Source organism: Ambystoma mexicanum, chromosome 2q (assembly GCF_040938575.1).
Source record: "Ambystoma mexicanum isolate Mex_15411 chromosome 2q, UKY_AmexF1_1, whole genome shotgun sequence".
NCBI lineage: Eukaryota > Metazoa > Chordata > Amphibia > Caudata > Ambystomatidae > Ambystoma > Ambystoma mexicanum.
The window spans coordinates 302597459-302619922 of NC_090924.1; the positions used below are offsets into that span (position 1 = coordinate 302597459).

At 49.6% G+C, this 22464-nt stretch overlaps 1 protein-coding gene across 6 annotated transcripts in view; it reads left to right on the forward strand.

Moving 5' to 3' along the window:
- LOC138569353 (uncharacterized) overlaps nt 1-22464 on the forward strand; it is a 1814236-nt gene that overhangs the window by 994467 nt on the left and 797305 nt on the right. The gene's annotated exons all lie outside the window — the stretch shown is intronic.

The window sequence follows — 22464 nt, forward strand, 5'->3', positions numbered from 1 at the left end:
GAGAGACATGCACTTGAGAATTTGTATTGAATGCAGATATGGCCAACTTTCATCCTCAGAGTTTGATGAATTGAGTACCATTTAGTTGGGCAATACTAAGAACCATTTTAGTCCTTCGTCCCGTCCCCTTTCCTCTATATTGCATGGGCGTCCCTCGCTAGGGACGGGAGACTGAACCCTTTTCACCAGAAAAAACCTTCTTCCCCTTTAAATTTAGATGCGTGCGGCCCTGGGAGAATGTGCTCCCCTGACTTCGCCCACCAACTCTGTTCCTCAGTCCCCTTTTCTGCGTCGACTGGAACAGGCCGGTTTCACCAGCGCTCCTGGGTTTGGCTTTGGGCTTGTAATATCACGCGCTCTTCCCCGGATACTTTCTTTTGTCTTTTTTTAATCAATCAGGTACTCGGTCCTCTGGCGCCACGCTCCTCCCCGGCGCATGTCAACGTCAGCAGGCTTCAGCGGGTGTCCAGCCTGCGAGGGGCTCTTCCCCACGTCTGATCCCCACGCTCTTTGCCGCCGCTGCCTTGGCCCCGACCGCTTACACCGCAAGCTCTCAAGAACAGGCTAGCTCGGTGGAGGAAGCTCTTCGAGAAGTCGCCTCCAGAGGACTTGAAGGACTTGGTCAGACAAAAGTCTAGGCTCAAGGTAGGGCTGCTTTTTTCCAGCGCAGAGACTCCTTCCCAAGGAAACACCCGAGCAGGAACAACCTTTCAGGTTCTTGCACCAGCACTGCTACCGAGGCTATTTGGGCTACCGGCCGGGGGTCATCAGATCCTTCCGGAGACGGTGCTGAAGGACTGCGAGGTTCTTTAACCGGGTTTACACCCGATGGGCTATGCCCTAATACTGGCCAGATGTCAGAGGGGGCACCTGCACGCAGCACTACCGGCGACCCTGCCAAGGGCAACGTGCCTACCACACCCCATCCTGAGGTGCAGGGTAGGTCTCATGCTCCACCGCCAAGAGTCCTGGAGGAGGCCGGGCCCGGTGAGCCAAGCACCACGACTTCAGCACGTGGCACCCACAAGATGGCCGCCATGCCAGAGAAAAGGGCTGCTCGTCTGATACCACCGCTTGGAGCAGGTGGGTGAATGAGTTACAAGGTGGGACTGGTGTCAACCAGGTAGGTGGCCTACTGCTTATCCATTAGCAGCGCAGGGCAGTTTTACCCCGCAACCATCTAGACGGAGTACGCACCAGCCCCAGCATCCGCCCACTACCCCCTCAACATCACCTGCCGCCCCACCAGCCCGTGAGGACAGGAATTTTAAAAAGTTCCTCACTCTCATGAGATCTCCTCAGATGGGGCCCATCCTTTGGGATATCAGGGACATGCTCCCTCCGGCCCCTCCGCCTGCGCCTATAGTCATTCCTCCTATGGCTCCAGCACCGCAGGCCCTGGTGTAGCCCCTGCTGCCCTTGCCTGCTCCTTCGATTCCAGCTCCCCTACCTCCCACGGTTTAGGCGGTTCCACACCATGCTCCGCTGCTGCCACCGGCTCCGGTTCCTACTCCTCAGCCCTCGGCGCTCAGCACTTCTCCGCCTGCTCCGGACATACCCGACACCCTGGTGGACACTGATGAGAAGCAGGACTCCGACACGTCATCAGCCAAGGCCTTCCATTAACGGCTTGCAGGTTTGGCAGAGTACTTGGGCTACCCGCAAAACGAGGTCGAACAACCAGAGGCGGGGGTCCTGGCCGAAGTCCTCACTTTATGCCCCGCGACTAGAACAGGGATTCTGATGCAGAAGGACGTTGTCGCTCTGGCCAAAAAGGGATGGCTTAAGCCCCACTTAGCCCATCCTGAAAATCGGCGCATCAACGCCAAGTATAGGCAAATGGAGGGGGGACCCACTCTTGCTGTCGGCACACCCTCAACTGCACTCTTTGGTGATCGCTGCAGCGTCATTTTATTCAGAGCCTCGGTCTTCCTCGGCCACCTCATCCTCGGTGCTGCTAGGCAAGGAGGAGAAGATCTTGGAGGCTTACGGTAAAAAAGCTTTATTCCAACGCCTCGGGCTACTAAATTCAACCCAGACGTCCAGGAACGCATATTGGACCTTCTATTCGAGGGTGGTGACCTTTTTCACTCCACCACCGATGAGGAAACTAGATAAAAAGAAAAACAGTTTCCAAACTGCAAAGTCTTTATCCTTACAAAAGCCATGCCCAAGGCGTACACCCAGTCGCATCAACGCTCCGATAAGGGGCGGGCATTCGGCAGGTTCCAGGGCTTCCAAAAATGGAGGTCTAGACAGCCTGACCTATCTCAGAGTCGGCACCAGTGCAAACAACTAAAGGGGGGGGGGTCTTTCAGTCCTTCTCCTCTGCAACAGCTTCATAGGGAAAGAAGGCATGACGTGCCCCTTTCGGGTCCACTTGTCTCTGGTGGGGGGCAGGCTTGCCCTTCACGCACAGTTTTGGCGTCAGAAGTTTGCAGTCCCCTGGATCCTTTCCGTAGTGTCCACTGGGTACCGTCTACCGATTCCTCCCCTCCACTCGCACAGATTGGGACAGCAACTCTGTTGGCAGAAATTCAGTCGCTCGTCGAGAGCCAGGCAGTGGAAGATGTTCCAACCTCCCGGAGAAGCTTGGGCTTCTACTCCAGGATTTTCGCCGTACAAAAGAAAAACTAGGCTGGCCTGAGAGTTGTTCGACCTCTCCACCCTCAACCTCTCTCTCTCTCTCTCTCTCTCTCTCTCTCTCTCTCTCTCTCTCTCTCTCTCTCTCTCTCTCTCTCTCTCCCTCTTCAAAAATTCAAGATGGTAACGCCAGCACTCATAGCGGAGACACTGTGGAGGGGAAACTGGATGTGCTCCCTGGATCTGAAGGACGCTTATCTACACATGCCTATTTGGCAACCTCATCCCTCCTTTCTGCAGTTCAGGATCATGGGCTGCCATTTCCAATACAGGGTTCTACCCTTCGGCCTAAACTCAGTCCCCAGGGTATTTAGCAGAATGATGAATGCAGTGACGGCCCTTCTCAGGGCCCAGGGCCACCACGTCTACCCGTACCTGGAGGCGTCTCATCACACTTCCTCCGCGCTTATGATCACTCCACGAGCTGGGATTTCTATCAACCACAAGAAGTCTCACCTGCATCCTACTCCGAGCCTGACCTTTCTGGGCCTCATCTGGGACACAAGCTCCCAGAGTTTTCTCCTCGGAGAACAAGATCAGGGCCATCAAGGGAGCCACCATTCACTTCCTCAGCCGAGAGGTGACTTCGGCCTGGTGGTACCAGCATCTCTTGGGTATAATGGCAGCAGTTCTGTTGGCCGTACCGCACACAAGACTCTGGATGAGGAGATTACAGCTGCACTTTACAGTCATGTAATCGGGAGCGGGGCTCCGAAGAGGAGCTTGTCGGCTTTCCTGTATTTCCACCTGGACCTCAATTGATGGTCCAGAGACTGTAACCTGAGGCCGGGCAAGCCCTTTCGGCAGCTGACCACTCAGGTCACAATCACCACAGATTCCTCCCTGGAAAGTTGAGGGGCCACCCTGGACAACCAGTGTCCATGGAGTCTGGTCCCTTCGGGAGCAGGAGTCTCATATCAATTGGCTGGAGCTGAAAGCTATCTGGCTAGCTCTCAAAGCTTTCATCCCGCTCATCAGGGGCAAGGTAGTCTTCATCCAAACGGACAACTCCACCAGCATTTACTATGTCAACAAGCAAGGTGGCACCAGGTCCCGTCCACTGTGCAGCCTGGCAGTCAGCATGTGGAAATAGGCTCTGGAGAACATAATCTACCTGATTGCCATCCACCTCCCGGGGAAGTCCATCCTGGAAGCGGACAGGCTCAGCAGACTGGGAGCAGACAATTACGAATGGCAATTGAATGACCAGGTCCTGCTCAGAATCTTCAGCAGATGGGGGCATGCTCAGGTGGATCTTTTCGCCTCCCGGGCCAACAGGAAGTGCCAGCAGTTTGCGTCCTGGCAGGGGCTCGGCCCCTGCTCTCTGGACGGACGCACTCCAAATACAATGGAATGACATGACAGCGTATGTGTTCACTCCCACACCACTGGTCCACAAGGTGATCTGCAAGATAAGGGAATCATGTCACCTGTGCGTCATTCTGATAGCTCTGTGGTGGCCGGCCAGGCCATGGTTCTCGGAGCTCCTCAGCCTCTTGAACAGGTCTCCCATTCAACTATCTCTGCGCCCAGCTCCCTTCCTCTCGCAGCAAGGGCGAAGGGTCATCCACCCCACTCCACAGAAATGAGCGCTCGCAATGTGGTTCCTGAGCAGGTCACACTGAAGCACCTGAACCTGTCTCAGGCTAACCTGGACATCATTCAGGGTGCTAGGACTAAGGCTACTAGGACCTAGTACAATTCTAAATGGACTAGGTTCGGTCACTGGGAGGGCTCTAAGGAGAGAAGGACCACCTTACCTGCACATTGGACGATGTGCTCTCCTTTTATGCACATCTCACTCGCTCAGGGGTGCATGTGGACACATGCCACACCTACTTGGCAGCCATCAGCACTTATAGGAATTCGGAAGAGGAGGTCTTCTCCTCCTCCAACTCGGTGTTGAAGCAACATCTGCCGGTCCTCACCAGGCTCTACCCGCCCATCACGAAGCAACATCCGGTGTGGGATCTCAATGTAGTGTTGGGCGCACTGACGCACAAACCCTTCAAGCCAATGGCGTCCGCGGACATCGGAGTGGTCGCCATTAAAACAGCTCTGTTGGTGGGTCTCAACTCTGCTCGCAGAGTCGGCGATATACAGGCACTGGTGGCCTTAGAACCCTACAACACTTTTCACAAGGAGGTCCTTAGAATGCACCCCACGTTCCTTTCCAAAGTAGTCTCTGCTTTCCATCTGAATGAGGGGATGGTCTTAACCTACCTTTTTCGCTGATCCTAAGGACGATGCTCAAAGGGTCTAGCGCTGCCTGGATGTAAGATGCCCTCTAGAATTCTATCTGTACAGGACCAAGGGCTTCTGCAAGTCGGATGTGCTTTTTGTCACCTTTTGTCCAGGCCTCGTTATCGGGCATCCAAGGCCTCTATAGCAAGGTGGATGGTTTCGGCCATCAAGGAGGCCTATGAGTGGCAGCACAAACCGCTGCCTGCTAACATGCATGCCCACGCTGTTGGGGCCAATGCCATGGTCGTCGCATTCCAGAGACCTGTCTTGGCATAATTTCTTCTGGAGGGCATACTGGAACCCTTCCTAAATGCATCAGGTGACATCTTTCAGTAGGAAAGCATCACACGGGTGCACTACAGTGGACTCCTTCAGCCTAGCAGTGGTGATTGCCTTCCTCCTCATGGACATAAGAGCCCATTATATACATTGTCAAGATCACAAAGTGGTACTTGCTGCAGTTAGGAAAAATGCACCCACCCGTCCCGGCACTGTCATATCACTGGTAGGTAAAATACAACACCAACAAATATAACTTTGTCGTACAAAAGTTGAGGGATGGTGCACTCCTTCCTAGATCAACTATTCAATTTGAGTATTCATATTTTTGGAGGCTTCTTTTAATTAAGTTTGCATTATTTCACTTTGTATTGCATGTTTACTTAACTGCTGCCATGATCCACGTCAGTCATGTAGTCTCATACTTACAAAATGAAAAATGACATAGGTTTCATGGTTTTGTAAACGGGCAGGTTATTTTGATCAAGTTCACAGTCTTGCCACTTACTTTTTGGTTAGGTTTGAGACCTGCTTCAGAACACCTGGCTTGCCCCAATGCTGAAGTAATAGTAATAGCACTGCGAGGTCACCAAAAAGCATTTGTTACTGTATACAAAACCACAAAGAGTTGATATCTGGTTCCCTGATGTACACAGCACTGCTAAGACATTGTTGTTAAAAACACATTTAGCAAACTTCTTTTTCAATAGATTAAAGAAAATATACATAGAAAGGAATGGTGAAATAGTGGAACTTGGATTCCTGTGATTCAAATATTTCTAAAGGTTTCTGTCGGGGAATGATATTACTAACACTTTTCAAAATATTACTTGAAATCCAAAATAAAAAATGTCACTGTGTGCTTGCTTTTGCATTTTCAAAAACTATAATTACCAATATTAACTGAAGCCAGGTTTATTGCCAGCTCACTTTTTTCAGATGCCACAGCATTTTTTTCTTTCCTAGTGAACCTATTTTGTTAACATTCCTATAGTGCATTAGCAGTGCTATCTTGTCTTTGCTGCTTTCCAACAAATCACTGTCCTTTGACAGGTAAGAGACAGACTGTAAACCGTTACAAAAGTAAATGAAGGATATTATTAGAATAAGACCACCTTCACAGTATTAATACCAGTATACCTTAACTTTAATGCACATTGGTCTCGGCATGGTAAGTGTTGTGGGAGTAAGGCAACTGGCTTATTGCTTCACCCTTTACTCAGTCGTTGATCTTTTTTTAAAACGTAAATATGCACTCTTTAATGTATTTTAAAATAATGTGGCCTTCATCTGGTGCATGAACGGCCCGAGTTAATACCAGCAGAGAGGAAATGGTGCAAGCTGTGCAACTAAAATTGGTTAAGTGAACTAGGAGATCAAACCCTTCGCAGAATTTGCAGTGAAAGCTTACTTGCCGATTACACAATGGCAGGGGACGGTGACCTATATTGAAATGGTCCAAGCTAAGATAATGTACTCGAACAATTCTTTAGGTAGATTTTCTACCACTAGTTTCTGGTATTTGAACATGTGGGAAGGGTTTTTTCACTATATTTTAAGTAATGGACAACTTTTCTCCTACCTTTTTATTAAAGCAGATGCGGTTTCATCTATCTGTAGTTTAATGATGTCCACACATGCTTTTCAGTAATATGTTAATGATACATAAGTGCAAAAACCCTAAGCTCTTTAGGTAAAGAAAGGGTCGGACAGATAATTGAACAGGAAAGTATTGCATTATTAGAAGGATGATGGAAGGATGGTGAGTGACTAGGTTGTGGTAATGATTCCTAAAGCTGTAAAATGACTAATTATAGATATGCTTTGGTATATGGTATTTATATTGACTGTATTGTGCCAGACGTTTGCATATTCTGTGATAAACTGATTTATGTAATCATTTTATGCATTTTTCAACCCATTTCAATTGTCCTCTAGATCTCTTGCAGTTTGTGTTTTATATGATGTTTTGATTTGCAATTATCTATTTTGATATGAATCCTATGTATTGTATTTTATGGTTTCGCCTCTGCAATAGTGTACATTTAGGGAGATATTGGACAACTACAAAAAAGGCATGTCGTGCGATCTTCCCAAGGTGTTGCATTGTTCATCTGTTGAACCAAGGAAACCACTATACATTATATGCTTTCATTTGCAGGGACTGCAGCAAACTCATTTACTAACATCCCTGCAAGTGAAGTATTTAGTGTGCAGTGCTATCTCTCTGGTTCCTCTATAGTGTGAGGCTCGGCTGAACATGCGAGAACACTGTTCTCGAAAAAGTCTCCTCACCTGGAGTACTGAACAAACTCAGTTGTGTAGAACTTGAAATTGTTTCTGAGGCTATTGCCTTGAAAGCATGTCTTTGCCTACCACTTCCCCATTCCTCTCAGCAAATTACGGTGCAAAGTGTAGGTTTTTCTCTCTTAAACCTGAGGCATGGAGGTTTCCTGCACCAATAAAATATTTGCAGCCAGCCAATCTTTATTGGTTGCCTCTTACAAACCGCTGCAGATATTGGCATCAGCAATCTCAGCTGATGTGGTTTCCAGTGGATTTCCAGCCATCCCAGCCCTCCTTAGTTTCAGGTACACCCAGGCTATCCTCTTTGTGAGCTTCTGGACGGAGCTCACATAAGGAAGTACCCTATATTGTTATTCCTGGTTGACAGACACACACGCACACGCACCCCTGAGTGGTTAAACGTCAACATGAGGTGCATCCATGTGGCCACCAAACACCTGGGATACTCACCCAGGAAAACTAACGGGCACCATTACAGTAGTCCCCCAACTAGGGGGCCATAAGGGTCCTCAAAGAGGCACATACATCAATAGTTGCATCATGGGTGTCACAGATGGCCTTAACGCACAAAGTCCCAAAGATTGTTGAAGGTTTTTTATTAGGATTTTCAAATAATTTGAGTTGTGGTTGTTTGTCGCATCCCCCTCTTTCACCTTCCTGTGGACTCCATCCACCATAGCTTAGGCTTCCTTAATCCCAAGGAAGATGGTCACTAGAAATCAGTAATCTCTACTGTCTAAAAGCTTGCTGGCTATGATTGGAGATTTAAAGGCTTATGCCTTACCTATCTTTCTTCCTCCAGGACTTCCTAAAGGTACAATGACCTTTTCCTAGGTACCAAATGATGTTGTCAAGCTTGTGCCAGTAACAGTCCCCTTTAGCTCTCTTCCCCGCTTCCCTGACCGTACTGCTTCTCTGTTCTCTCTACTACTCAAACCCCCTTGTTACTCTTACACTCACCCCCTCCTCCTAGTCTCTCTTCTTACTCACGGGATATGGTGATCTGCACACCATCCCAGGGATCTGGTGCCCTGCTCACCCTCCCATGGTTATGACTCCTTGCTCAACCTTCTCTGCTAACCTCTCTACATACACTTCTTCTCTCCCTTCTCCACGCTACTCTACACCTAGGTCTTTGTGCCCTACTCTTAGCACACTTTCTACGCCTATCTTCCAATTACACCACGATCCCAGCTTCACTCGGCCCTCATCTCTATTCCCACTACTGCCTTGCACTCCCTCCATATCCTCCTGCTTCCATTCACTCTCGAATTCCCCCATATATGTTCTCTCCTCCTCCCTCTCCATCTTTCTCTCTCCAACTTAATGTTTACACGTTCCTACCCCTCCTTCTCACACTATACTTCATACAGCTGGTACCACTCTCTTTGACAATCAGTACCTCACCGGTACTGACACCAATTCTTCAGCACTCCACTCTACTGCCCAGTCTCCACTTGGTTTCTCAGTCCACCTGCACAACCCTTGACTGCGCCCATGCAAATCATTCATTTCCCCTGTGTACTGTTCTATTTCGGATTTTAACATCCCCCTCACCCCTCTTTCCATTGTTTCTTGATTGTGAGCCAATCAGTGTCTGCGTTTCCCCAGGGGTGGTGGTACACAGGTGCAAAGCTTTAAAAACCTGTCTCGGCGCCCCCCGACCCGTTTTAGTTTCTGTGTGTATGTTAGAAGCCAGCTGCTTGTTTTCCTGGTGGTGGCTTTCCTGTGCTGGTAAGTTTCATTTTAAATTCTGTTTAGAGAGGATTTCGGTTTTACTGCTGTTCCCTTGCAGTCTTTCCTCACTACCAGTTGGCTCTATTGCCCCATTGTTTGCCTGGGGGTATGTCTGGGGTTGGTTGGGTGTTGGCTCTGTTTGGTAAAGAATAACCAGCCCATTCAGTTGTCCTTGATTCCATTTCCTTGGTTCAGGTCTGGTTGCTCCCAGGTGTATTCTTAAGGTTGCAGATTTTAAAAATAAAACTGAGCACACTAGCCAGGAACAGTACTGGGAAGGCAGTGTGCGATATTGAGAGGTAACAACATTAGCAGGAAAGGCACATTTAAGGAGTGGGCCCCCTGCTGTTATTCCCCTTCTCTCTGGAACAGGGCTGGCCCTGGCCTATGTCCAAGTAGTCCCCCTGTCTCAGAACAGGGAAGTGGGGGGGGGGGGGGCAGGTTGCTTTCACAGGGCCAGGTCCTTGACCCTTAAACAACAGTGAGAGCTGGATTGTTGAAAATGGTGAAGTGCTTTGCAAAAATCAGTAAAATGTTCAGGAGCCACCAAAGTGGGCATAAACTTGAATATTCCATCCATGACAATACATCAAAGCAAGAGTCCTCATTGGAGGGTCATAACAAAAATCTGTATTCAAGAAATTGTAAATGATGCAGAATTGATAAATCGATTACGGCCACAGTGGACATCGGTCGAAGGTTTGATGGGTAGTAAAAAAGAACTTCAAATGGATTCCTTCTTCCCACGGATTCCTCATCTTTGATATTTATTTCACAGCGCTGCTGCTCTTTGGAAACTTTTCCTCTGCCAGGGGGTGGAGCTCAACTCTGTGTCTGCTCCCCCTAGACCCTTCTACATGCCCCACGCCTGACAAGACTTAAGGGCCAGCATATATTGAGTTGTCGTGCTCCATGAACTTAGTTCCTTTTTCCCTTGCATTCTGCTCACTTCAGGAACACTGCAAAGTATTTTTTCTTCTCATACTCCTACGTCCCGTCCCCTTTCCTCCATATTTATGGGACATCTCTCCGTCCTGTGGGACGGGACCGGAGCACTTTGTAAAAAGCATCAAAATTTTTCCAAAAATGTGTCCTTCCTCTCTTTCTTGCGTGGGGGCCGGCACGCGGTCGTAACCCCGCCCACCTTGGTTCCGCCCCGCGCATCGCCCATCAGTCCTTTTCTCCGCTCGATCGGGGCCGGACGCACTTGCATCCTCGGAAGATTTTCTTCCCTTTTTTCCTCTCTGGCTCTCGCTAGCATTCGTTTATTAGTCCGTCTGTCTTTCAAGTTAGACTTTCCAGATTGTTCATCGCGTCGCTTCGCGAGGGCGGGTCCCCATCCTCTTTGTTTAGAGTGTTTGGGTCCGGAACACCGTTTTAACTGTGACTCCCTTTCGGTCCGGGCACTTCAACGTCGGTTGGAGCGGTGGGAGGAGGTGTTCAGACGATCTCCAACTTCGCATTTTCAGGTGTTCATCGACGAGAAGAAAAAACGCCTGGTAAGTTCTTTACTTTTCAGAGCACCCCGGCCGGGGGATACCTTTCTGGGTTCCTCTCGGTCCGGGAGGGGCGTTGATCGCTCTTCACCGGGGTTCGCCCTGAAGTGCCCGTTGGGCCTAATAATTCTACCAGAGTTTTCTCCGAGGGTCTCCGTAAGGGGCCTGTGAACACCGAAGTACGTTCCGAGGCCCCTCTTGTGGGGGGCTGTTTGTAGACCCAGTTCTACTGAATCGTGGGGTACCGGAGCTCGCTCTGAGGCCTCTGTCGGCTTCCCTCAAAAACAAGACTGGGGTGCGCCCCGAGGCCTTGGCTGGGCTTGTTGTTACCGAACGGATGTTCGAGGCCCATGCAGGTACGGCTGTTACCGGGCCTGGGTCCAAGGTCCCTCGTTCAGAGGCTAAAGCTACCAACAGTTCTGAGAGGCCGGACAAGGCCTTGTCGGTGAAAGCGGTTACTCACCGTTCCCGCTCTTGTGGTGACACCAGATCTGTTGAGGGGGCAAAGAAGCAAAGTTCTTCTTTTACCGGCAGTGCTGAGGTCCTTCCTTCGAAGGCTCAGTTGGCGGTTGGTATGTCTCAAAAACATTCCAGGCCTCATAGTACCGGCTCTGCCGAGGTTCCTTATGTTAAGGCTAAGATTAAGACCCCTGATCCATCGACTGGGACCCCTGCCCCACTTCCTCACGTTCCCCTCAGATGAGGACACAATGACGCTCGTTCCCGCCACGACCGTGGTGGCCATTTTAGGTGCTACCCCTACAACTACACCATCGGCCTCTGGTGTAGGGTTCGGTCCCTTGGGTGAACCCAAGGTCCCTTGTGCGCATCTTCACCGGCCGGTTTATGATTGGAACGCCCGGATGCCTCTTCCGCACAATGTTTCGTTGCGCGCGGGAGCGGCGCCTTGGATTTATGTGGATACGTCGGTGGAGGGGCCGGGGTGGCACCCTTCCCCGTTAGGTCCCTGGATGTGTCCACCTCATGAGAAGCCTCCTCAGGTTCCGAAACAATCTCCTGAGGACGCCTTTTTCGGTAAATTTAAAGCTGTTAGGGAGAATTCTCTGTTAAAGCTAATTTCCCAAACCTAGTGAGTCCCCCAGCAGCTTTGCTGGATTTTTGGGGTTTAATTTTTTCTCCTGCTAAGAGTGAGACTCTTTTTCTCCCACTCTTAGACATGATTTGAGATATCCTTTGACTTTGTAATGTGTTTAATGGGCTATGGGTTTTTTACTCCATAGGGTTTGATGTGGTTTTTGGTAAGTGTGTTACACAGCACCCTCAGTGCAGTAACACAGGGGTGTCATAGTGACCCCCAAACAATAACTCCAGACCCTGGGACTGATTACTGTCTCCCAGAGCATGTAAAGTCACCATTGACTTTACTAGTCTTAAATTGGGAACAGAACCAGTACAAACCATCATATTGTGGAAGTACTGGTAGGGGTAATTAGATTGCCCCAGGGTCTGTTTTTCGAGGGGGCACTGTGCAGTCCCCCCTCGTCGAGTTTCTGGTTGGTGGCAGTGGTTACCACGCGAAATATTCCAACGGAATATTTCCTATGGGATTTTCCCATTCATTTTGAACGCACCACTTTTTGGTGCAATGTTAAAGATACCGCTGGGTTATTTATTTAATATTTATTCCCCGGTTGGGGGCCGGAACTCGGTTTTAAAATGGCGTTTGTGTTCGCCTCTGTAACTCCAACCCAAGTCGAGCCCTTTGTTCCACTTTTTGGCGGGCTTCTCCACAGAAGCCTCCAAAAGTGGTGCCACTCTGTCTGGGTCTACAGGATGTACTGGAGGGGGGTTTAGGCACCCTGGACTGAGTTGCCTCGGCAACTCAAGTCGCACTCTTGTGTGATTGGCCCAGTGGTGAGCCGCCCGGCTCATCACTTAGCATGTTTGAGTGACAGCTAGGACTGATGAATGGGGGTTTTCTGCATAAAAGCAGGGCTTTGGGGACTGGAACTTCAGAAGTCGCCACAGGACCAAAGAATCCGAAGAGGAAGAAGCTGAGCCGACCTGCAACGACGACCCCACCGGTGGAGCCCTGCTGAACCGCCTCAACTCTTCTTCCAACGACACAGGAGATCTTCATCCCGAAGAGTCTTCTTCCTTTGACTGGTGGGGATAACCAGTTTGCCCGCCTTTTCGCCTGTGCCAAGCACCCCGGCAACCGGAATACCATATTTTAACAACAACCGCGAATAAAAGGGTAGTACCTTTTAACCGGAGAACTCCGCTGCTGGTTTCTTCCCTGGCAGTGCAACGACCTTCAGCTTTACTCCACGTCGAGATCTTCTCTTCCTCTGGACGACGCCGCGACTTGCACCCGCTGCCAGGAACAACTGACCCCGCTGGAGGATCCTCTCCACTTTTAAGGTACTGTGTCCGCCTGGCCTCCCTCGCAACGGTCTGTGTGGGGTGTCGCTTAAATCCTCAACTTACCACTTAGGTTGGCCCTAGGCTGGCTAACTGAACTTTTCTGAGCTGAACTAATTCCTTTTTGAACTCTCTGCAAGACTTTTCAAGCCTCTTAAACTGTGTGATCTTGGGCGCATTGGTGTTCTACTCTCTCTAAGAGGGAGCCTGGCCTCTGAATTTTTTTGCTCACATGTAGACTTTGACTTTCCTGCCTTGCTGGGTGCTTCTAAAGTATTAGTGTTGTGTGCTGTTCTAATTTCTGCCTTTTCCTTCGCTTTTTTGATAACTTATTAGAGTGCCATCTCTAGTTAAGCGCTCACCTAACTAAGACCTGTCTAATAAGGAATAAGGGATGTATATATATTAATAGTGACTGTGTTTTGAACTTGCTTACAATAATAGTGCTGGAGTGTTTCTATAAGTGTGTCTTTAAATAATTATATACTTTGATACCAAAGCTCTGGTCAGTGTTTGCTTGTCCTACTGTATTTTGGTACCTATCTTGTATACTCTATATACTGTCTAACTCTTCTTGAGAGAAGTCTGGCTGCTCAGCCACAGCTACCAGGTAAATCTGGGTGGTACAGACTGCTACCAATTGGGTTTACTGCCAACACCTGTAGTCCCAAGCCTTTTGCAGCGGTCCCTAAGGGAACTGCACAGGTTTCTGCCCAACACAAGCGCTTATGCACACCGACCCCATGAGGGAATATTTCAAAGGGCTTTTCAAGGAGATATGTCCACCTGCGACTCTGGGTCTACCCGTTCCTCCGGTGATTCCACCGGCGCCTCCCTTGCCGTGGTGCCTCCCCCAGCTCTTCCGCCTGTGCCTCCATTGTCCCCAGTGGACAAGACACGGCTCAGCAGGATCCTGACCTGTCAGATGATCCTCAAGGCGATAAGGACAACGAGGACCTTCCCCGCTGTTGGGCAGAAACCTGTGCAGTTCCCTCTGGGACCACTACAAAAGATTTAAGACTACAGGTGTTTGGCAGTAAACCCACTTGGTAGCAGTCTGTACCACACAGATTCACTTGGTAGCTGTGGCTGAGCAGTCGGACTTCCCTCAAGAAGAGTTAGGCAGTATACAGAGCATTCACAATAGGTCAAGAGGACACAATAGAACAAGTAAACACTGACCAGGGCTTGGTGTAAAAGAGATATAATTATTTATTTAAAACCACATCTAGAAAAACACACAGGCACTAATAGTAAGCAATTCAAAAACACGGTCGCTAAAAGATATACACTCCGTTAAAAGAATATTAGACAAGTCTTAAGTAAAGCCCCACTTATTTTCAGACAGTGGTGAGCGCTTAACGTAGATGGCACTCTAATAATTCGTTTTAAAAAGGGAGAGAAAAGCAGAGAATAAATTGAAACAGATCCCAACGCTTTTACAAGAACATAACACAAGAGGAAGGCAAAGTAAAACCGTGAAGTTAGAGTTCAATAGGCCGGATCCACTTTAAGAGGATCAAACGAAATGTGTGCAAGGTCACACGGTTGCACTGCACAAAAGTCTTGTAATGGTTCAAAAAGGAGTTGGACCAAAGAAAGGGACCAGTTAGAGGGTCAAGGCGGCCAGCCCAGTCCAGAAGGTTGAGGGGTTATTATTACCTTGTAGCAATCTTTAGAAAGGAAGGCCTGGCGAACACGGTACCTTAAAGTGGTGAGAGCGCTCCAGCGGGGGCAGTTGTTCCTGGCAGCGGATGCAAGTCAGTGCTTCGTCCGGGGGAAGAGAGGATCTCGTCGTGGAGGAAGACAGGAGTCCGTTGCACTACCAGGGAAGAAACCAGCCACAGAGTTTCTCAGGTACAAGGAGCGGTCCGTTGATTCGCGGTTCAGTGGTGAGTGGCTATCCGGCCGCCGGGGTGCTTGGCACGGGCAGTTCGACCACAAACAGGTCTGGGGTGCGAAGAAAGAAGGTAAAACTGGTTGTGCCCACCAGTCAGGGGAAGAAGCCTCTCCAGCCGGGAGATCTTCTCTGTCGTCGGGAAGTGGCGAGTCGGTTCCGCAGGGCCCCACCGGTGGTGTCGTCGTGGTAGGGCGGCCCAGCTTCTCCCTCGTCGGATTCTCAGGTCCTGTGGCGACTTCTGAAGTTCCAGTCCCCAAAGCCCTGCTTTTATGCAGCATACCCCCATTCACTCAGCCTAGCTGTCGCTCAAATATGCTAAATGGTGAGCCAATCACACAAGAGTGCGACTTGAGTTACCAAGGTAACTCAGTCCAGGGTGCCTAAACCCCCTCCCACACCCCCTGTGGTACCCAGACAGAGTGGCACCACTTTTGGAGGCTTCTGTGGAGAAGCCTGCCAAAAAGTGGAGCAAAGGGCTCGACTTGGGTTGGAGTCACAGAAGAGAACACAAACGCCATTTTAGAATCGAGTCCTGGCAAAAAATACCAACCGGCGAATTAATATTAAATAAACCGGCGGTATGTTCGAGGCTATGAGAATTAAATAATTAAAGTTGGTAGCCTCGAACAATGGGAAAATCCCATAGGAAAATATTCGCGGTCGAATATAACAAGTAGTTTCCACTGCCACCAGCCAAAACTCGATCAGGAGGGACAGAGACGTGCCCCCTCGACTAATAGACCCCGGGGCAATCGAATTGCCCCGACCAGTACGTCCACCATATGATGGTTTGTACTGGTTTCTGTTAATAATTTGGGACTAGTAAATCCAATGGTGACTTTACATGCCCTGAGAGACAGTAGTCCGTCCCAGGGTATGGAGTCTATGGTGGGGTGTCACTATGATACCCCTGTGTTACTGCACGGAGGGTGCTGTGTAACACACATAGTAAAAACACATGAGACCCTATGGAGTAAAGGACCCCATGGCCCATAAAACACATTACCAGTCAAAGGAACAGCATACATCATGTCCAAGAGTGGGAGAAAGAGTCTCACTCTTGGCAGGAGGAAAAAACAAACTCCAGAAATCCAGCATAGTTGCTGGGGGACTCACTAGGTTAGGAAATTCAGCCTAAAGAGAATTCTCCCTAACACCCGTTCTATCAGAGCCTTTCATGAACAGGTACTGGACATGATGAGTTTCTTAGATGTTCCGGTGCCCGAGGCACCCGCTCCGCAGGAGGGCGTGCTTTCTGGGGCGTTCACCCTGTCTCCCTTGGAGCGTACCGGCCTGTTCCTGCAGAAGAATCTTCTGGCCGAGGTCCGAGTATGGGAAAAGCCACACTCAGGACTTTTTGGAAATAAAAAGATTGACGCGAGGTACAGGCTACATCCCTCGGAAGAGGTGGTCCTGTCGTCTTGTCCGCCTCCCTCCTCCACAATGGTGGCTGTGGCCACGTTGCAATCCAGACCTGTAGCATCCTCTTCCACGACGGCTACTCAGGTCTTGGGAAAGGCGGACAAGCTCCACTCCCTAGGGAGAAACATTTTTGCCATCTCGGCCTTGCAGCTCAGGCAGGCCAACGCTGAGTTGATATTAGCGGGAGCTAACGTGCGGATGTGGAAAGGTCTGTCGGAGTTTGAGGAGCACATCCCGGTTGAGAAGCTGGAGGACTTCAAAGGAGGCCTTTCCTATGCCAGGGTCTTGGCCCAGGATCTCTTGGAGGCTGCGGCTCATCACGTAGACACCTAGGCTCAGGGCCTTATACTGGGGGTTGATGCCTCACGGCAGGCGTGGCTGCATGCCACTAAATTTTCTACGGAAGTGCAAGACAAGGTGTTGGATCTTCCATTTGATGGTAAGGAGCTTTTTCATTCTTCTACTGATGTAGAGCTCACCAAGACCAAGGATAGCACTCAGACGGCTAAATCATTGTCTGTTCTGGTCAAAGCTCCTTTCAAATCCCAGAGACCGTTGTCACAAAGTCGACCCTCCTCTGGTTTTGGGGGCTTCCTCGACCGAAAACCCTGAGTGGATACTCCAGCGGGGAATAACCACCGTAGACAACAGCGCATGCGGTTTTTCTCTCGCTCCTCAGCCTCCTCTTCAGGGTCAGGTGGCACCGTTACCGTTAAGCCTAGCAAATGAGGGTTTTCCGCGCTCTCACGAGACCCCGGTGGGAGGACGCATTGCGTCTCTTTGGGAGCCGTGGTAGACCATCACAGAAGACGGATGGGTCTCGTCAGTCGCTCGAGCAGGCTTCCGCTTACCTTTACCCCCTACCCCACCCCTCAACCCTCCTTTTCAGCTGTCGGGCTAGACCCTCCCTCAAGGCCGAAGTTCAGAAACTTCTGGACCTCAGAGCTGTGGAACCCGTTCCCTTTTGGGAGCGAGGGGTGGACTTCCACTCCCGGCCGTTTACGGTGCCCAAACCCAACCAGGCTGGCAAAAGCACCATCCTAGACCTTTCCCAGTTCAATCTTTTCCTACCCTAAGAGAAATTTAAGATGATCACGCCCAGCCAGATACGCTCCTCCTTACAGATGGGCGATTGGCTCAGCGTTGTGGACCTTCAGGACGCGTATATGCATATCCTGATTTGGAATCCACACAGGGGATATCTCTGCTTCTCTTTGGGAGAGGAGCACTTCCAGTTTCGGGTGCTTCCTTTTGGCCTCAGCTCGGCGCCGCGTGTCTTCACGAAGATGATGGCGGTGATTGCGGCCTATCTTCTACAGGGTATCCATGTGTATCCTTATTTGGACGACTGGCTCTTACGCAGCCCTTGTCCGCTGGCAGCAGTGGGCAACCTCCAGTCTCTCCTTCAGCCCCTGTTCCATCTTGGGCTGTCGGTAAACTGGCGGAAATTCTCCATGACGGTCTCGCAGGACCTGATTTTCCTGGGTTTTCGTTGGAACACGATCGACTGCAGAGTGTATCTGACCGGGGACAGAATGGCGGATCTGTTAGCCACGTGTCAGATGTTTGCGCAGTCGGAGAGCATGTCGGCCGGGTGGTTCCAGAGGCTTCTGGGCCTCATGTGTACTGGCTTTCCTCTTGCTCGTCTCAAGATGAGACTGACCCAGATGGCTCTTCGGAGTTCCTGGCGTCAGGCTGTGGACCCGGATTCCAAGCTGATAATGATTCCATGAGAGTGGACCTGGATTGGTGGTCGTCTCTCAGCAACCTGTCGGTGGGTGCGGGGTTTCAGGACCCAGCCCCCACGGTGACGATCACGACGGACTCCTCCCTTCTGGGGTGGGGTGCGACGTTAGATTTGCTTCAGGTCTTGGACCTCTGGTCGCCTCAGGACAAGCTCCTGCACATAAATCACTTGGAGCTCCTGGCGATCTTCCTAGCGCACAGGGCGTTCAGACCGCTCATTGTCAACAAGGTGGTCCGCATATGCAGTAACTCCCGATCTTCTTCACCAGGGGGAACAGATGTGGCACCCCTGCCCACAATCGCTCAGCTTGGCGGCATGGTGCCCGAGTTCAAATCTTTAGAGCATCTGAATTTGTCTACGGATAACATGCGCATTATCCAGGCAGCCAGGAAACCATCGACCAGATCTCAGTACAAGAGTAAATCGCTCAGGTTCTGTCATTGGTGTTTGGAGAAGAAGTTGAATCCAAGGGTGGCCACGACTGACAGTGCTGTCCTTCGTGTCCTTCCTAGCAGAGTCAGGGGTTCATGTTCTGTCATGCAGGACTTGCCTTTCAGCGGTTTCCGCTTATCTTTCTACAGACCAGTGCTCGTATTCTCTGAGTAACTCAGTGGTTAAGAGGCATTTTGCAGGTTTGACACACCTCTACCCTCCGGTTCGTAGTCCGCACCCGCCGTGGGACCTAAATGTTGTCCTGACGGCGCTGTGCCATAAACCCTTTGAACCAATGGCTCCGGTGGACCTCAAGTACTTGTCTTGGAAGGTGTCCTTTTTGGTCGCTGTTACGTCGGCAAGGAGAGTGAGTGAGTGAGCGAGCTCCAGGCATTGTCGGTGGAGCATCCTTTCTTGGTCTTTCACAAGGACAAGGTAGTCCTTCGGACAAACCCGGCCTTTCTACCGAAGGTGGTGACCGAATTCCATCTGAATCAATCGATCTCTCTACTGGTCTTTTTTCCGAACCCTGCCTCTGAAGCTGAGAGGGTTCTACACTGTCTTGATGTCTGAAGAGCTCTTAAGTTCTACCTGGACAGGACTTCTGAGCTTAGGAGTTCTTTTCAACTTTTTGTGACCTTCGGTAACCCCCAGGGCAGGCAGGCGTCTAAGGCAACTATTTCTAGGTGGATCGTCGCCTGCATCACGGAGTCCTTCACCGTCCAAGGGCTGAAACTTCCTAAGGGTATTCATGCACACCTGGTGCGGGGTAAGGCAGCTGCAGTTGCTTTTCAGAAATATGTCCCCTGGGAGTCCATTGCTAGGGCAGCTACTTGGGCCTCCCCATCTGCTTTCTGTAAGCATTATTGTCTCGACATGAGCTCAAGAGCTGACGCTCAGTTTGGTCAGGCTGTACTAAAAAACCTGTTTCAGTAAGGGGTATTTCCATCCACCCATAGTTCCTGTAAGGAGTTCTTGGGAATCTCCCATAAGTATGGAGGAAAGGGGATGGGACGTAGGAGTATTACCAGGTTACTCACCGTAGTGACCACCTTACTCCTAGTCCATAGTCCCCTTTCCTCCATATGCCCGCCCACCGTCCCCTCTAATAAGGTTCCTCTGTTATTGCTAATTGGTCTTTGACCTGGCGATGGAAAAGGACTGATGGGCGATGAGCGGGGTTACGGCCGCGTGCCGGGCCCCGTGCAAGAAAGAGAGGAAAGACACATTTTTGGAAAAATGTGGATGCTTTTTACAAAGTGCTCCGGTCCCGTCCCACAGGACGGAGAGATGTCCCATAAGTATGGAGGAAAGGGGACTATGGACTAGGAGTAAGGTGGTCACTACGGTGTGTAACCTGGTAATTTTGCAACATGCTGTTTTCGTCGAAGGCCTAACCTGGTAATTTTGCAACATGCTGTTTTCGTCGAAGGCCTTACGTTTGAAACCATGCATCTACTCTGGATGTTAAATGTCTGTCTCCGACCCCCACAGGATTCGCCTGTACTGTCTAGGGGAGGAACATGACATTTAGGGTTGTCTATCGATGCACCCCAAGGCACTTTGAGAACAGGTGGAAAAACTCTTTACCTTTCACCGTAGAGATAAGGTGACAACTTCATTGTGATCACTGGATGAGTAGCACCGAAACTAAGGACAGTCCTGGTCTCCTAGGACAAAAGGAAGCAGCACCTCAAGAGGTCTCAGTAACCTAGCGGTTCATCAAAACAACTTTCTTGCTCCTCAAAGAAATGTTACTGTTCTAGCGACTGCTCTAACGATCAAGCACCACAGGTGTTAGGAAGAATTCTCATTCTATTCTATATTCTATAATTTCCCTTACCTACTGAGTCCCTCAGCAGCTTTGCTAGCTTTCTGGAGTTTAATTTTTCCACTTGGTAAGAGTGGGAGCTTTTCCCCCACTCTTACCAGTGTTTTGCCATGTGTATTTAATCTGTTTTTGTGATTGTGGACTCTGGAGTACACCACTTCAGTAGCTCCACACTTTTGTGTGTAGTGCAGTGACACAGGGTTGTCGTTTCGACTTTCCACCGACTCCATTTCTGGGCTGACTACTGTCCCCCAGAAAAGGATAAAGTTGCCATTAACTTTACATAGTCATTTAACCACAGATCCAGTACATCCCATGTTAAATGGAGTATTGGAAAGGGTTAACTCTTAGCCCTTTTTATCTGTACCTCTTGGAGCATTTTTTCGCTCCCTTAACATTAGACTTGGCTGGTGGCAGTGGTTTCTACCCTAATTTTCCTACCGCGATTATATTGGATAAACGTGGTATTGTTCTTGGCTATTATATTAGCCTCGAACATAAACCCGCTTGACCAAATACATTTTATTTTGGCTCTGGCTGGGTTTATTTGCCATTTCTTTTTGTTAACATCCTTCTTGGGTCTTTCTTTGCACGGCAAACCAGGTTTGCCTCCTTTGTTCGCCGACCTTTTGCAGGCTTCTGACCAGAAGCCCTCCTTTGGCGTCTGGATGTCTAGGTGGGCTGAATGAGAGGGAGGGGTGTAGTCGCCCCCTGCACAGGGTCTCTTTGGAGACCCAAGTCGCACTTTATTTTGATTGGCTGAGGTGGTTATCCGGGCTGGAAAACCCCACTGCTGAGCGTTTGACAGCCAGGCTGTGTGAATGGAGGATTTTGGCATAAAAGGCAGGACTCTTGAGCTAGAAGGCAGTCGCCTCTGGAACTACAAGAAACCAAAGAGAAGCGGAGAAGAAGACGGCTGCTGCAACCCCGAGTCCTGATGAAGCCCTGCTGCAGTCCTGAGCTATATACCCCTTCAACGACTAAGAGAAGATCCAGTCCGGAGTCTTCTTTTCTTGAGCCTGGTGGGATCAACCAGCTTGTCTTTTCTTCAGCCAGTGAATCCTTTCCTGGGTTGATATCACTACTGTGCTGTAGTGGTCCGGATAGCCATCAGAAGAGCCCTCTCCTGATTTCAAGGAGCACACCTTTTATTCATCGTTGTCTTTCTCGCTGCTGCTGGCCCCATCCCTGGGTAGTGCAGATCGCTCCAGACGTCCGCCTTCTTGTCCCCACGACTGAAGCCGCAGGAACTGTGAGTCTGCAGGAACTACCAGGAACAACTGCTGTGGCACCAGCTTTTCTCGAAAGGTATACGGTACTGTGCACACTTGGTCTTTCTCTCCGTCTGACCAGCCAGAATCAGGGTGAACCCTTTTCCTCCACGAAGATTTGTTCTTTCTTCCCTCCTTCTTGTAACTTTTCCTTCCATTTGACAATCTTTACAAACTCTTGGCATCTCAAATCTCGAACTGTTCAACGTGTGATCCTCAGCAACAGAGCCTCTGCTCCATTGACACTGGCACAGGCCTATTGACTTTAATCTGTATCTTTGAACTTGTCCTCGAGTCTCCTTGCCTTGAAAAAGTATTGCCTTTGATTTTTATTCACTTTTCCCTTCTGTTAAATTCTTAAGTACAAAGTGTGTTAACTTTGTGAGCATTTCTATCCGCGGGTACGCGTTAGTATCGCAACACCGGTCTGTCAAATCCTAATGTACTTACCTTGAATTTACTGGCACAAGTGGTTGGTTGTGTATTTTACATGTGTTTACAATCTATAGAAGTGAAGTGTTTTATAACAGATGGTTTAAAAATAAATGTACTTATATTTTTTTTATCTGAAACCTTGAGTCAGTGTTTGCTTGAGTCACAGTAATTCTGGTCCTTTGTGTAATCTCTGCTACTGCTCATATACTCTTGAGCTAAGCCTGGACGCTCCGCTACTGCTACCGCTTTAACATAGTAGTACAGGCTTGTACCAAAGGTGAACTTGTATTACCACTTGTCTTAATTGTGTGTAGTGATCCCTAAAGGCACTGCAC